Genomic DNA, 15,397 nt, shown 5'->3' on the forward strand with positions numbered 1-15,397 from the left:
GCAAAAGAAAAAGATAAAAGGAAAATAAAGAAGATAAAATGGTAAACAATAATATGCATATACACTGGAAGAAAAGCCACATATGAAAAGAAGGACAAAACAGAACAGAAAAAATGAGAAAATAAAGGGAAAAACCAATAAAAAAGAAACATTTTTTAAAAAATGAAAAAAACCCACTAATCCAGCTGAATATCAAGAGAGAAACCAATCAGATGGAAAAAAAATAAAAGTATTAAAATTCCTCTAGTGCTTATAGTTCTGTGATCACTCCAAGATGGATGCCAGAAATGTATATTCTGGCAAATATTGCAGGTGAATTATTGGAGGGTTTTCTTAGGATCTTTGTCTCTGGATTTTGAGAATGGATTTGTATTCTGTGGATAGAATTTTTCCTAGTCATTTGGATTAAAAACAAGAAGAAAGAGAAAAAGTAGAAGAAAAAAAGAAGCTTGACCTGTTTTTATCCTCATGTCTTTGTCCCCAAGCACAAAACTTGTCCTCCTAACTTAACACCTTTTGGCTTGTATTGTTACTGTTGCATGAGGTATTTTCATGCTTCTAGTTCTACCTGGCCTCTTGTGTTTTATCCAGGTCCTATTGTGTTTAGCACTATCTTCTGAACTTCGATGTGGAGCCTTCTACCTATATTATTACCCAAGGGAGATTATATGGTTAAGGCAGTTGCAGTTTTTATTTAGAATACTACAATTTGTATAATTAATAACGGGTAGTGAGATGTAGCACTTGACAAACTTTTGTAATTAATGGGTTTGTCTTTTAGATCCTAAGGACCATCATAATGACTGTACAGCTAAGCAGATACAAAATTGGGAATTTGTATTTAAATTAGTTCCCCTGAGACCTATCTGATCACCTCCCCTTGATGTACCCAGAGTCTTCCAGGCAAACTTTCACCCAGTTTCTTGTGCCCCCTCCCCTCCTGTCTCTCTCTCTTGGATGCTCTCATAGATCTAGGTCTAGCAGTGTGTCTCATCTTAACAGCTCTGGATCTACCAAGTTCGACCTTGTCCTTCTCGGCCTGGCTTGGGTCTGGCTGCTATGACTGGCTTCTTCCTGTTGCACCCCAGGGAAGTGAACATGCCGTGCCTCACTGGTGAGCTGCTCTGCTCCTGGATTAGCTGGCTGAATCTTGCTCCTAACTGCTCTGCTGGGAGTTCCACTGTAGGGTTCCACTCCAAGCTTGACGGCTGGCTGGAGGTGGGAGGTTCTGTTGGGGCATGGGGCCTGGCCCCTGGCTGGAGTTGGTCGGTGGGCAGGGATCTGGAGTCTGAAGGCTAGGTGGCAAGTTCCAGTGGGGCACAGGGCCTGGACTCTGGCTGGAGTCACCCTATTATGTTTATGGCATTCCCATGGGTCTCCATACTCTGAATCCCTCTAGTTGAGGGAGAGAGGTGTGAATCTCACTCTGCTCTCCAGCTGATGTGTCTGAGTCCAAGGAGGAACAGAAGAGCTGAACTCCCACACCTCTCCTCTGCTACTTATTCAAATTGCTTTTTTCTGGTTAGAGTGCAGGTTCTATGAGGGCAGAAACTAAATCTTTTCTGCTTAATTTTGTTATATGCCACAGTCCTTGTACTGAAGACATAGTTCTTGAAAGAATGAGTGGATGAAATAATCAATATGAAATATAAACATGTAATGGAAGTTGCTTTAGGCCACATCTTTAAACAGAGGAACTAGATGGACAATATAACTAACCCTCCACACAGAAGCATTAAACTCATATGGATATGAGGTAACACAAATTTAATTCTAGGATGAATTTCAATTGCTGCTGGAAGATTAAAGCCATTTAGAAACAGCTTGGATTTTTAATTGTCATTATGCTAATGTTCATCATTATAAATAATTCCTAATTTGGGTGAGACAAAAACTGCAATAAATTAACCAATGTATTCTCCTAAATATAAAAAGGATCAAAGGAATTTACACTTAGCTTATATCATTGTTCCAGTGAGTTGTCAATCTCATATTTTAAGTAACATAAATAACTGAAGAGAGGTCAAACATTTAAGAATTGCATTCACTTTTAATGTAGTACAAGAACTGCTCCCTTGATCTGGGTTCTTCACTAGCCCGTGTTAGAGTACAAATAACTTTATTCAGAGTCCAGAAATGTTGCATATGGTTCTGTCAACTGCAGGCCAGACTACTTGCACACTTGTTACTAGAGAAGTCTGTTGGTAGGCAATTGCTGTGACCCTCAGCCCCGCACAGCATCTGTATCTATGTATGATGGCTTCTGCACTGCATTCAAAGACAAAGAGAAACTAAGTCAAAAGAAGAAAATATCTGTAACTGTATTAAAAACAAAATAGTGATGTAGTTGCAACAGAATAATTTAAGTAAAGTTACATCAATTCTTAATGGAGACATGCTCTCAAAATATCTTGACTTTGAACAGTTATTTCTTCTCCTTCTTCTCCTTCTCCTTCTCCTTCTCCTTCTCCTTCTCCTTCTCCTTCTCCTTCTCCTTCTCCTTCTCCTTCTCTGTCTCAGCCCATGCTGAGGGCAGAGCTAGTATGGGATGTGTTGCCAGGGATAGAACTGAACTATCTTGCTGACACTTTTAACATATTAGAATGTTAGAACTGGGTGTAGAGGCACACATGCCTACAATGCCAGCACTGGGGAGGTTGAGACAGGAGGATTGTTGTGAGTTTGAGAATATCCTGGACTCCATAGTTAATATAAGGCCATCCTGACCTAGATAGTGAGCCACTGTGGAAAAGAAAAAAGTTTTAAATATTTATAATATTTAATTTTACTGAATGTTAACTGAGGAAATACTTTATAGGCTAAATTTTTGACACAATAAGATTGTTTCATTTTGTGCTTGATGCACATTTACAACATAGCGAGATGACTATTTTATCCCTGAGATAATTATTAATGTATTAGTTCAAGTTAAATGTACTCTTCAGCGTGCCTACTATCAGTAATGGACTTCTCAAGCACATTCTACTGTACAATGAGTACAATTTTAAACTTTGCCAGTAGAGGCGCCAGAGAGGCACCGCCAATGGGAGCCGCCGCTCTCTTCATGCTTCTATTGCTTCTGTCACTCGCTCTGTTCTTCCCAGCGCAGGTATGTGAAGGCATGAGGTGCCGCATGGGCGCATCCGTGCACTGCCAGCAATACGCCCTTGGAGATGATGCAGACCGAGCCATAGTTTTTGTTCATTTGATCGCTTATTTACTGCATTGCCTGCTTTAAAACTGTAGAATGGTTTTGAATCAAGGTAGAAAATAAGCTTTTTTGCTTCAACTACGAACAAACGCTATCCTGAATGGGATCCATAAGGGTGAAGCACACCTTTCCCATTAAGCTGGTTAATTTTCTTTAGTTGTAAGGAAACATGGAGGAGCCCATTATACTTTGAGTCCTCATACATCTTTTCAGGTCCAAATCTTTGATATGTTGCTAGTTGTTATATTAAAATTTTTGTATTTAAATTATTGAGTGGCTCTGTCTCCTTGGTGATCCCAGACTGATATATCATCCTGCTGCAACATGATAAAGGGCATTGAAGAAACACGAAACAAGTTTTCACAAGTTTGTAAATGATTATGATAGCTGGTTGTATTTTTTCAAGTAATGTTAAATCTTTGATCAGGAATACACCTCAGAATTATAAGCATGTTTAACCTCATTGGGGAAAAAAAGCCATCACACACTTAGGGTTAATGTATTTTATTTTCTACTGATTATATATGTGAATAAATATATTTTCTACTTTAAGAGTACATGTTTTTTTTTTTTTAAAGTAAAATAACTGCTTACACTTAGGTAGTAGAGGAACCTAAAGTGACAGCATTTTTTAAATATGTACACATTAAAGACACTGACTCTCAATTTCTAAATGTAAGATTTTCACTTATTATTCTATCAAACACTAAAAAGAAATCAGAGTACAAAAATGTTGTTTGAAAAATGTGAAAATAGAGCCTGTGAGATATCTCAGTGGACTAAGCATTTGCTTAGGCAAGCGTAAGGACTGGGCTTCAATCCCTAGCACCACATGCCATGCCAGCCCAGGCCCCAGGTGCACTGAACTGGCCACCTAGATGGGTATGGTGATACATGCCTGTAAATCCCAGTGCTGGGGATGCTGAACACAGGAGGATCTCTATGTCTCTGAGTTGCATAGTGAAACCCTCTACCAAATACATAAAAAATGAAAACACAAAGTGAAAATGTGAAAGCAAATAAAATATAGTAGCATAACTGATTTTGTTTTATGAGAGTAATATAATTGCCTTCCTTTTAGCTTTCATACAAAAATGTTTGTCCTCTAATCAATCCAAGGCTTAGAAATGACTGAAAAAGCTTAAGTAGGATAGAATTGGAAGGCTAAAAACCAATATTGAGATAAAAATCAACTCTTGGAAATTAAACAATAATCAAGTGATAGAAATCAAGCCATACAGGCAAAGCGTTTTATCTGGAGAATATAATGGTCAGTACTGGGCAGCAATGGATCCAGGCAGTCTGGCAGATGGGCATCATGATAGTTTCAGGGATATATAGCTAGAGTTAAGTGTTAAGTTGAAACTAAGTTAAGGAAGTTAAATATGAACACAAAGATTCTAAAGGATTACAGGAGTGTCAAGAAAATTGGAAAAAGTAGCATGATTCCTAGCTCAGAGATAAAAATTTCAAGATAAATTACAATGTAAGCTCTCTAAGTGCATGATGGGACTAAGTCCTGAATGAGCCGTGAAATTCTAGGAAGGAGATTACATCAGAGAAAGAGAAATCAGTGGCTTGACATAGAATACAGGATGGTTTTATTGTAATAAATAAAACTGAGGTAGAGAAAGTGAATACAAGGGAAAAGTGGAATCAACAAGCTATTGCTTCAATGTAATAATATTGATTTACTAGATTGCCTGTCTGGAATTTTTAAATTGCCTGACTGGAATTTTTCTTGGACCTAGAGTTAAATTTACATTAGTGACAAACACAATGTAAAATTAAGTATTTCCAATTATATCTATAGGGGATGGGAAGGAGTGAGGATAGATCAATACCTAGGGCATGAAATTACATAACAGAAATTATATACTTTTATTTTGAGTTCCACTAGGAAGTAAAATTCACTTATGTCTACTATCTTATCATATAGTTAGGGTCTAAAAATGTTAGTAGAAGAAAATAAATTAAAAGGGAAGAGAAAGAAGGATCAACATAAACATTTTTTTGACTTCCATAAAGTTGGTCATTTGATTTTTTAGTCATTAGAACATAACACCCTTCATAAAAATGTACCCCAACCTTTTAGAATATGGTGTAGTCTAAATAAAATACAAATGTCCTGACTTAACATTTCAGCCATTCTTCTATGCAGTTTTACAAATCTGTGCTCATCATTTAATTTCCTTTTTCCATTACTTTTCTACTTGAGATTTATTTATGAAAAATGAGTTGATTATTACTATGGAACAATTTAGCACAAAAGTTGTAAAAGTTGCCAGACGATTCAGATGTACATCACAGACATCTAGACATCTTCCAGTAGAGCTCAGTGTATAATTTCACTCTTCCATGTGGTGTATTGAAGGGTTCTAAATGAAGTTTAACTGTTCATAAGCTGCCAATCGGAGAGTAGGAGTGGCATGGTCACATTTCTTACCACTGGGCTGATGAACATGAATGACTGAATTTATTTAAAATAGTCAACAAAATGCTTAAATATGATCCCATCAGGTTGGCTTTTTATTACTTAATCTTTTTGCATTCTTATTTTAAAATTGTCTATGTGTAGTTACACAAAATATACATTTTTTGAATGAAAATATATTTGGAAGATGATATTTGTTGTAATGTAATTGTAAATATGAAGATTTCTAAAAATTCAAATCATTGCATGGTTTATCCCACTATGGGAACTCACACATGCATGAATTACTGAATGGATAAGACTATTATATACAAATCCAAGATGAAGATGAATGATCACATTTCATGTCACTCTTAATTAACTAGTGGTTTTGAACTTTATAAATATTTTGTATATTGGCAAATTCTTTGCAAATTGATGCAGATGTACTTACCTGTGCAAATTCTTCCTTTAGTAGGATGTAAGATATTCCTGTTGCCTTCTTCCATTATGCTATTAGCATGAGTTCAGTAACAGTGAAGTCTCAGTTAAATGTAGGTTATTTTTCCAAGTCAAGTACGCTTTGATGTATAATCATTTTATTATTTCTCATGCACTTAATAGTTATTTGTACATAATCTGTTTCAGTGGCAAAAATATAATATGCTTGTAATGAAACTTTTAGTGTTTTTGAGTTCATAGTTTACTATTCACACTTACTACAATATTTATATTTTTTCCTCCGTGCATTTTCATCAAATAACTTGGCAACTTAAAGCACCTGCAAGCAGGTACAGAGGCCAGAGGTTCAATCCCCGGGCCTGCCAGCCTGCCATACCAGCACCACCCACAGGGCGTGCTGAGATGGCAATGGAGACTGGGCGTGGTGGTGTGTGCCTGTATAACCAGCCTTGGGAGGCTGTAAACAGGCAGATCACTGGGAGTCCGATCTAGTAGTGACATTCTGAACACGCTGTAGACTCTTCCCTAAAATAGAAATAAATAAATAAATGAGTTATTTGTGTCTTGTGTGCTTATGAGTACCTTAATTCTCACATACTGAAAGTTCTTTAAGTGTGGTGATTGTTTTAATTAATTTTCTAATTAATCATGTGAATCTAATCAAATGAAAAGCAGATCATTTAAATCAGTTCTTGCATTCAATTTTTAGTGCTTTTGTGTTGTTTATGGTCATTTCCAAAATCTTCTCCTGAGGAGTGAATGTGTCCCTCCACTTACTCCTGAGCTCTGTGTAGTACTGTTGTGTCACTGTCTCCCCTTACAGTCTCAAGTACATAATCTGTTTCAGTGGCAAAAATATAATATGCTTGTAATGAAACTTTTAGTGTTTTTGAGTTCATAGTTTACTATTCACACTTACTACAATATTTATATTTTTTCCTCCATGCATTTTCATCAAGTTTCACAGCTTTTTAAACTATTAAATTTGATGTCTAATACTTATCCTAGTGATTTTTTTCTCCTTGGTGTTTACAATAAACTCTTTGTTTTATTTAAATTTTTGATTATTTTCTCCATCAAATACTTAATTCTTTCAGTTATCTTTCAAAAATTGAAACCTCATGACCTAGAGAAAACTATACCTATTACAGATGAGAGATCCTTTGTATCATATGTAAGTTACTTTGAGCATAAAGTGTGACTTATGATAGTGTTTTATACCTTCTTATATACATCTGCTATTTAGAAAAAAATTTTGATCTCAGCATATTGGGTTTTTAGTAAATGTCAGATGAGAGTGGAAAATAATGTAGCAGTTTATGTTCAATTTAGAACATGTGCTTAGATGCTGATTTCTGATTTATCTTTGAAATTTGCTTGCTAAATTTCCCTATAAATACAAATAAATATTTATTTTTATCATGTACATCTCAAAAAAGATGCAATATGTACATAAAACAGTTCCCCATGAAGAGTATGTTATGTATTTCAAATATGTCCCTATAAAATGCTAAAAATGAACAGAAAAATTAGATGTATTTATCCATCTATGTGAAATATAACATTCTCAAAGTTATAATTTTTAAGCAGTTCTGCTATCAATATCAGTACATGAAGAAAAACAAGTATATGCACAAGAGACCAAGATATAAGATACATTGTGTTGACAGGCAACAGACTTTTATAGGTACTTTTCTTTGATGCTATTTGCTGAATACATTCTCAAGTAGCACTAACATTTCTGTTATTTTCCATTGGAGATGTATTTGATCACTTTTCTATATCCATTAACACCTTTAGATTTCATGTGAAATTTTTTCACTGTCCTACAACAAAATAAATGTAAGATCATTTACTCTCATATCCCCATGACTCTGTAATAATGATACATTACTAAGATAGCTCTCTTTCTCATAGCTGAGAGTTACTTTCAGATTTTCGTTCTTTAGCCTATTACTAAAAACTGATGGAAAACAACTTAATACAAATTGTAGATGGGTAAAAATACTATAATTTTCATGGAAATGGTTCTTGAAAAGTGTAACTACTGCTTTAGTATACATTTTTCTTCCATCATTGTGATGATTATTTTTCTTGATTTTATAAATGTACGTGTTAAGCTGAAAAGGGTATGACTTCCTTTGCACTTATTTCCTGTTAGGAAAGACATTGATCTATTTTTTAAATGTCATTTCATTTCTATATAAAGAAATTATTAATTTAGTTCTTGCACAGGAAATAACTGTTGCTCAGTTAGCAACAGTTTAGTAATGAATCTGCATTTGTTTTTAGATAGTACTGTGTAAGACTGAAATATTTTGGGTGAAGACAGGAAGATGGGCACTTCCTGGTATTATGGCAAGTTATTTAAAGTTGAACCTTATGGAAGCAAATGAAGTTAACATACATACTTATTTTTGTATTTCTTCTTCAGTATATAATTCTTCCACATTAAATATGCTAGCAAAAATGTCCATTGATTCTTCATTCCACATTCGTTCTTGGTAATTCAGTATCTGAACTCTGTTCAAGTCTCTTGTTTTCCACAAATCCACTCTGTGACCTATGGAATTCCATAACATCATTTTCTATTGTAGCATTATCTCCATCTATACTAATAATTCATTTATTTGTCTGTTTCTTTCCCCTGTGCCTGTAAGATTTTGACTAATGAAATACAGGTTGTCAATTTATTCCTATGATCTTGTTTTCAGTATCTCAATTTCACACAAAGCCCATGTCCAGCGACACAGAAAGATCATACATCCTATGCACAGTTCATCAACTGCTGAAGTTCGTCACATTTGATTCGGTATGGTTTTACTTTTCTGGATCATGATTGGGGTCCTTTTTTTATTCTAGGCACTAGGTTTGTCAGATAGTCTTTTACTATTTACTGTATATCTTGTTAATTATCTTTATTTTCTGGTTCTTTCTTCCAGAAAGAAGTACAAATATTTCATTCATTGTTTTATCATTTCCAAATGCTATAGATGGAGAGGCAACATATAACAAGTAGAAGAAAATATCCTTGGCATATTTTTGGAGATTCTCTCCTTACTTTATCTCTGTCTTCAGATTCTTTTATTAAAGTACGTGGTTTTCAATTTTACATGTTCATAAGGATAACTATAGTCATAATTATATATTACTTTAGAAGTAGATCTTAATTCTGAAATTAGAAAGTATCTTTGTATTACTGCGATATTTCTGAATATAAGTGGTACATATTGGATATCTGCTATGGTTTTTGCCCTAGGTCCCACCAAAGTCTCATAAATCCATAGGAGTTTTTCAGAGGTGGTTGAATATAATGTATATTATTGGGATTAAGGATAAAGGTATATGATTAATAAATCAGTCCACTGATTAGACTATCAGTGACATTAGAATTATTTTGTTCTAATATGTGTACTCTGTGTCTCACAAAGCTGAAAGAAAGATGCCATTAAGGTTTTGTGTTGTTCTCATTGTCTTCTAACACTATAAGTGATTTTCTTTCTGCCATGTGGCACCCTATATTGAAACCAGCAGAGTATGGACTGAAACTCAACGTACTGTGAGCTAAATCAACCTTTCCCCTCTTAACTTGAGGTTGTTAAGTATTTTGTCTCAGCAATGGGAAGAGTAACTAAGACAGATTTTGATAGTAGAGTAGTGGGGTCATTGATGTGACTTTACCCAACAATGTGGTTCAACAGTCTTTAGAATTGGCCTGTGGGAAGAAGAAGAGTTAGGAAAGTTTTGGACATGTGGCCTGAAAACAGAGCTGAAAATCCTTAGGCTGTGCCCTCTGAGAGATTCAGATCAGAGTTCAAAGGACCACAAAGCCTTTAAAGACCAGGAGGTTTCTGCTCAGAAGAAAGACCGCATGCACCTGAATTTTGCTAATGTCCACAGACTTTGCCTCATACTGATATTAAAAACATCAGATTAATTAATCATGTAGAGGAAAATTTAGGCAGCTCAATATTAATGTACAGGTATGTATGCTGTTGGGAGCTTTTAGCCAGATCTATGTTGAAAATCAGGAAAAAATCTTCGTATGATTTAAACATTGTAAGTTCTTCCACAAAGGAAGCTCCAGTAAAGTTGTGGACTGCAAATATATGGCAGGCAATATTGTGAGCATTCAAAACAGCAGCAAGTCGCCACTCTTATCAACCTCAAAATTACAAAATTGAAAGGCTTTGCTTCGAGAGGAAAGACCCTGATCACTGTGTTACAGAACTGCAGAGGCCTGGAGAAGCTGTTTCTTCAAAATGGATTTAGAGTGTTGGGGATCCAGGCATTGATCCCTACATGCAAGACAGAGGGAATCCTGGCTACTGTTCCAGTTGGCAACAGACCTTGGAGTCTTCCACAAGGCACTGGTTTTAGGTGCATGTAAAACCCAAGAGTTGTGGTGTCAAGAAAACTTCCACCCAGATTTCAGAAGAAGACTTTTATAGACCAGGGTGTGTGCCCCTTCAATAGCAGTGTGTGAAGCTGAAGGTGCAGTGAAGACCCCAGAAATTTGGAAACATCAAAAATGTGAATTTTCTGGGAAAAACTGCAAGGAGGAAGAAGAGGGGTCCAAAGAAAGAAACCATGAGTGCTACAGCCACCTGAAGTGCTGTAGGTATACTACCAGCAAAGCTCTTTGGAGTTCATATTTTGCCACAGAATTGCCCAGATGCTATACATGGAACTACAGCACATAAATCTTTGACCTACTGGATTTTGGACTTGCTTTGGTCCCATTTCCTTATATCCCCCTGCTTGCCACTTTTAAAGTGTAAATATCTATCTTGGTCACAGTATGTTGGATATGCTTAAGTTTCTTTTCATTTGTACTAGAGATCCCAGCTAAATAATTGTGTTAAATCACAGAAAAGACTTGATACTTAATTTTTTTTTTAGCAATGCTAAAACTCTTATGAATTTGATAATTCTCGGAGATAGACAAAATGCCCGTGGAATAAAGGAATGTGTATGAGACTTCGGGGACAATCAGGAAAATATTATATAATTTGTGTCTGATATTCCTCCAAAGATTCAGGTGGTCATAGGGCTTTTGCAGAAGTGGCTGAATTCAGAGTGTGTGCCCCTAGGATTAAGTCTATGTTATTACTAAATCAGTCCAGTAATTAATTTGGCACTCCCCTAAATCCAGCATTCTGGAGAAGGTCAAAGGAGAAGAAAAATGCTCTTAAGTTCTCTTGTTGCTTTGTTGTCTTACCCTACCATGAATGAATGCCCCTCTTCCTTGTGTCACCTGCCTTGAAGCCAGTGGCTTTTGGATTGAAGTCTTTACAAATTGTGAACTAAATAAACCTTTCTTCCCTCAACTTGATGGTATTGGGTATTTTGTCTCAACAATGGTACAAAATAATGAAAACAAGGTTTAAAACTAAATTTTTATGACTAGGTTTGTGACTTAGTGACAGAGAGTTTTCCTAGAATGTGTAAGCTCATGGATTCCAAAACAACAAAAAGCCCTGAAATTAACTGTAGGAAAATGTAAGATACTATTTATTTTCTTATAATTTTTATTTATTTATTTTATTTTTGGCAGAACAGGAGATTGAATTCAGGCCCTTGTGCTTGTCAGGGAAGCCTTTATTCCACTGAGCCATCTCCCCAGCCACAGTGATGGGATGAACTCTTTTGGCCAGGTAGCTATCTTAGTGGAATAAATACTTGCCTGGCAAGTACGAGGTCTGGAGTTCTATTTCTGGTATCACACACACACACACACACACACACACACAAACACACACACACACACAAAACAAAACAAAACAAAAAAAAAACAGAAGGACTTTTTACACTCTAGGTTCAATACTCAATACTGAATAAAAGATAAAAAACAGAGAAAAATGAATTTTTACATTAAAATTTTCAGTTAATTACATGGAAAGATTATGGTAATTAAAAAGATACTGAATTTGTGGACTTAAATATACAAGCTCTGCCAGTAACTAGCTCAGCAGCCCTGGAGACCTCTCACGATGGTATTTTTACTGCCTAAAAATGTTTTGCATGTTATCTAGGATCTCAAAATTTCTAAGGACCATGGCTTTAGCACTTTAATGGAATTTGGAGGAATAATGAAAATAAAAGTTCAAAATCTCTGATTCTAATAACTTTATTAAAACATGTTCATCAGATTATTTCAGCATCAATTGTTGCTAACTCTCTTCTGTGGTTTTTGTCTTTTAATATATTCTTTGGCATGCTACCTGTTCTCCTTTCAAAGCCATAGAATAAAACGGTAACTTTCTACTAGATTTTGAAAGCTTATTTATAATTACTATTTAGGTCACAACAGTAATTTTCCTAGTGTAAATTTTTTTCTCATTAATTTTATTGAAAATCAATATTTATATAGCATATTAAAATTTGTAAAGGGCCAGCCAAATAGCTCAATGAATTAAAGTGCCTGCAAGTAGGCACAGGGGCGGGGGTTCTATCCCTGGGCCTGCCATGTGACCCCATTCCCCCGGGGTTCACTGAGATGGCAATGCAGACCGAGAGTAGTGGCATGTACCTTTAATACCAGCTCTTGGGAGGCTGTAAACAGGTAGATCACTATGAGTCTGATCTAATAGATAGACCACGAATACCCTGTAGACCCTTCACTAAAAATACAAAACAAATTTGTAGACAAATATTGAAATGTGAAAGATATAATTCACTCTATAGACAGAGTGAATTTTAGAGAAATATTTCTGAAAAGAAAACATAGCATGAGATTAATAATAGATTGTACATTGTAAATAAATCATTTGTGAACTTAAATGAATATAACAATAAAAAATAGCCTAAAATAAAAATGAGGAAGAAAGAATTTACAGATCAGGCATATAATAGTTCATTCTGTGTCAAAATCAAGAAACTTATATTCATACAATTAGAATTCTCAAAGTAGAGAGGGCTAAGCACTAAATATTAAAAAGTTTAAAATTTCTGAATTTAATTGAAGTTATAGCACCACATTTCCAAGAAAAATAAACCTTTTGCACAAGAAATATGAATAAGATCATACAAAGATACACAAAAATGAAACTGTTCAAAACTAATTGTAAAGAAAAATATGACTAAATCATATACATGAAAATATTAGCTATAGAAGAACAAAATTAAATAGTATCTTTTTCCACATTAGAAAGAAAAAGAAAAGAGCAAGTGTGTAAGAAACTAGACTAATTAATTCAAAAGACTAAAAGAAAAAAATCTGTCCTGATAAAAGTAAAACATTTTCCAGTTATACAAACTCAAAATATTCTACATCCTCCAGATATAGCATATAGGAAATAACAAAGATCATAATCCAGAAGGCAAGAGAAGTTGCTGTATGGTCTTGGATAAAAAATAAAGAGCTCTCAAAATGGTAGTTATTCAGGACTATGTAAAATATATTAGATAAACCCATTTAAAATGTCACTGAGGATTTCAATTTTATGCTATATCATATACAAATTTTTTCATATTAAAGTGTGTGTGTGTATGTGTGTGTGTGTGTAAGATAAGGAAGAAGTAATATAAAGTCAATGGAAAATGGAAATACACTTTTTAAAGTTTTTAATACTATCAGAAAATATCATACCATGTCTTTTAAGTAGATTGTAATTCAAACATACAATATAAATCTTAAAACAAAAATCAAGATGAAACAATATTCAGAAAATAAATTAAATATTAATTAATTAAAAATTACATATGTCAAAACAATTGAACTAAGAAAAAGTTTTCATGATAGTAAAGAATTACTAAGAATAAAGCATAACATAAATACTTGAATGAAACTATATGATCAGCTCTTCTGTTTGGAGATAGGATATCCCCCAAATTTCTAGTATGTTGTGGACATGGACAGTGCCCATGATGCTTAGTGGTGGTGAGCTGTCACTTATGAGGCTGAGCTACTGCTATTTCCTTGATATCCACCCTGTAGACCCAGACAGAATCATGACCCACAGGGTGCAGGAGAAGTCTATTTGTAGAGTATGCTGATAGAAATATTTTGCTGCTGTATACAAAAGAATAACTGAAAGACTGCTGTTGTATACATCTTATTCTTTAGTGTTTGTTTGCCCTATTTGGTGGGTTCTTTCCATTCTCATTCATGGAGTTGGGGTCATATTGATCCCTTCTCTAGAATATCTTTTAGTAGTTCATGTAGGGTTGGCTATGTCATCATGAAATTCCAGGTCCTAGTGTAAATTTAACCCGACATCATTGCAAACTTTTTTCCTTAAAAATCTATTCTTTCACAAGATTTCAAAGCATAGGTTTCATTGCATGAAGACATTATTAGAGAGCATGTCTGTCATACTTCTGAACACATTCACAACTATCCCCCTGGTTAAAATAAATAGCTGTGTTTTCTTCAAAATAGTTTTTCAGAAAATATGCAGCTCAATATTGGCTTATAAAATCAGTTATTGTGACAGAAAATTACATTTTGATAGATTTAAATATATACTAGATGGGATAGTTGTAAAGTTAGACGCTGATTTATGAAGAAAGTGAAGGAAAGGAAAGTAGCTATGATAAAGAAGGGCATGGAGATTTCATCCATGGAAGAGAACTGGCATCTTGTGTGTCTGTCTCTGTTCTCTGACGCAGTGAGCACTCATCACTCCTTTGGCCAGCTTGTTAGGCTTGTACATATTGTGGCTGAGGATATGCAGCACTGACATGAAAAATCTGCATATGCTTTTACTGCTACTCATATTTTGATTTACCACTGTTTTTAATTAGATGTCATTACTTTATTTTGAATCTAAGAAATTAAAAATTACTTTCAAGATTATATCTAAAATGTGAGTAGGATCAATCCTATCATAAGGGCCATGTCTGAAAACTATATTTCTTCACAGAATAAGTCTTATATAGCTATCACACTAGTGGTGAAACTTGTGTTATTTTTGTCTTTTACTGTTTATCTTTTCCTTTTTCCCACTTGGCTGCTTATTACTAAAAATCAATACCCATCCTCCTGAGAGGCCAAGTAAAACTTTGAATTATATATAGCTTTTTGTTACTAAAGATATATTCCATAGTAACAAGACATTTGTACATTTAATATTTATATTAAATTAAATATACTTATAAATTATCATGAATAAATATATATTATGTGTGCTTAAAGAATCTAATAACATTTATACCTGATGATTTCCTTCACAGACATTTTCAATAGTAAAATAGTATAAGACCAATAATTAATTTTGAGAAATTAAACCTAACATAGAGAACTGGTCTTAAGAATTATGCATTACTCAAGAGTTTTCAAAATGAAACACAGAGACCCAGTCCTAGCC

The 15,397-nt window shown here is 34.5% G+C and overlaps 1 pseudogene; it reads left to right on the forward strand.

Annotated features, from left to right (window-relative positions):
* The first annotated feature begins 1,098 nt into the window (after positions 1-1,098).
* Positions 1,099-15,397, forward strand: part of LOC105740993 — a 125,113-nt pseudogene continuing 110,814 nt past the window's right edge.

The sequence above is a fragment of the Octodon degus genome, unplaced genomic scaffold (genome assembly GCF_000260255.1).
Source record: "Octodon degus isolate 3935 unplaced genomic scaffold, OctDeg1.0 scaffold00258, whole genome shotgun sequence".
Classification (NCBI taxonomy): Eukaryota; Metazoa; Chordata; class Mammalia; order Rodentia; family Octodontidae; genus Octodon; species Octodon degus.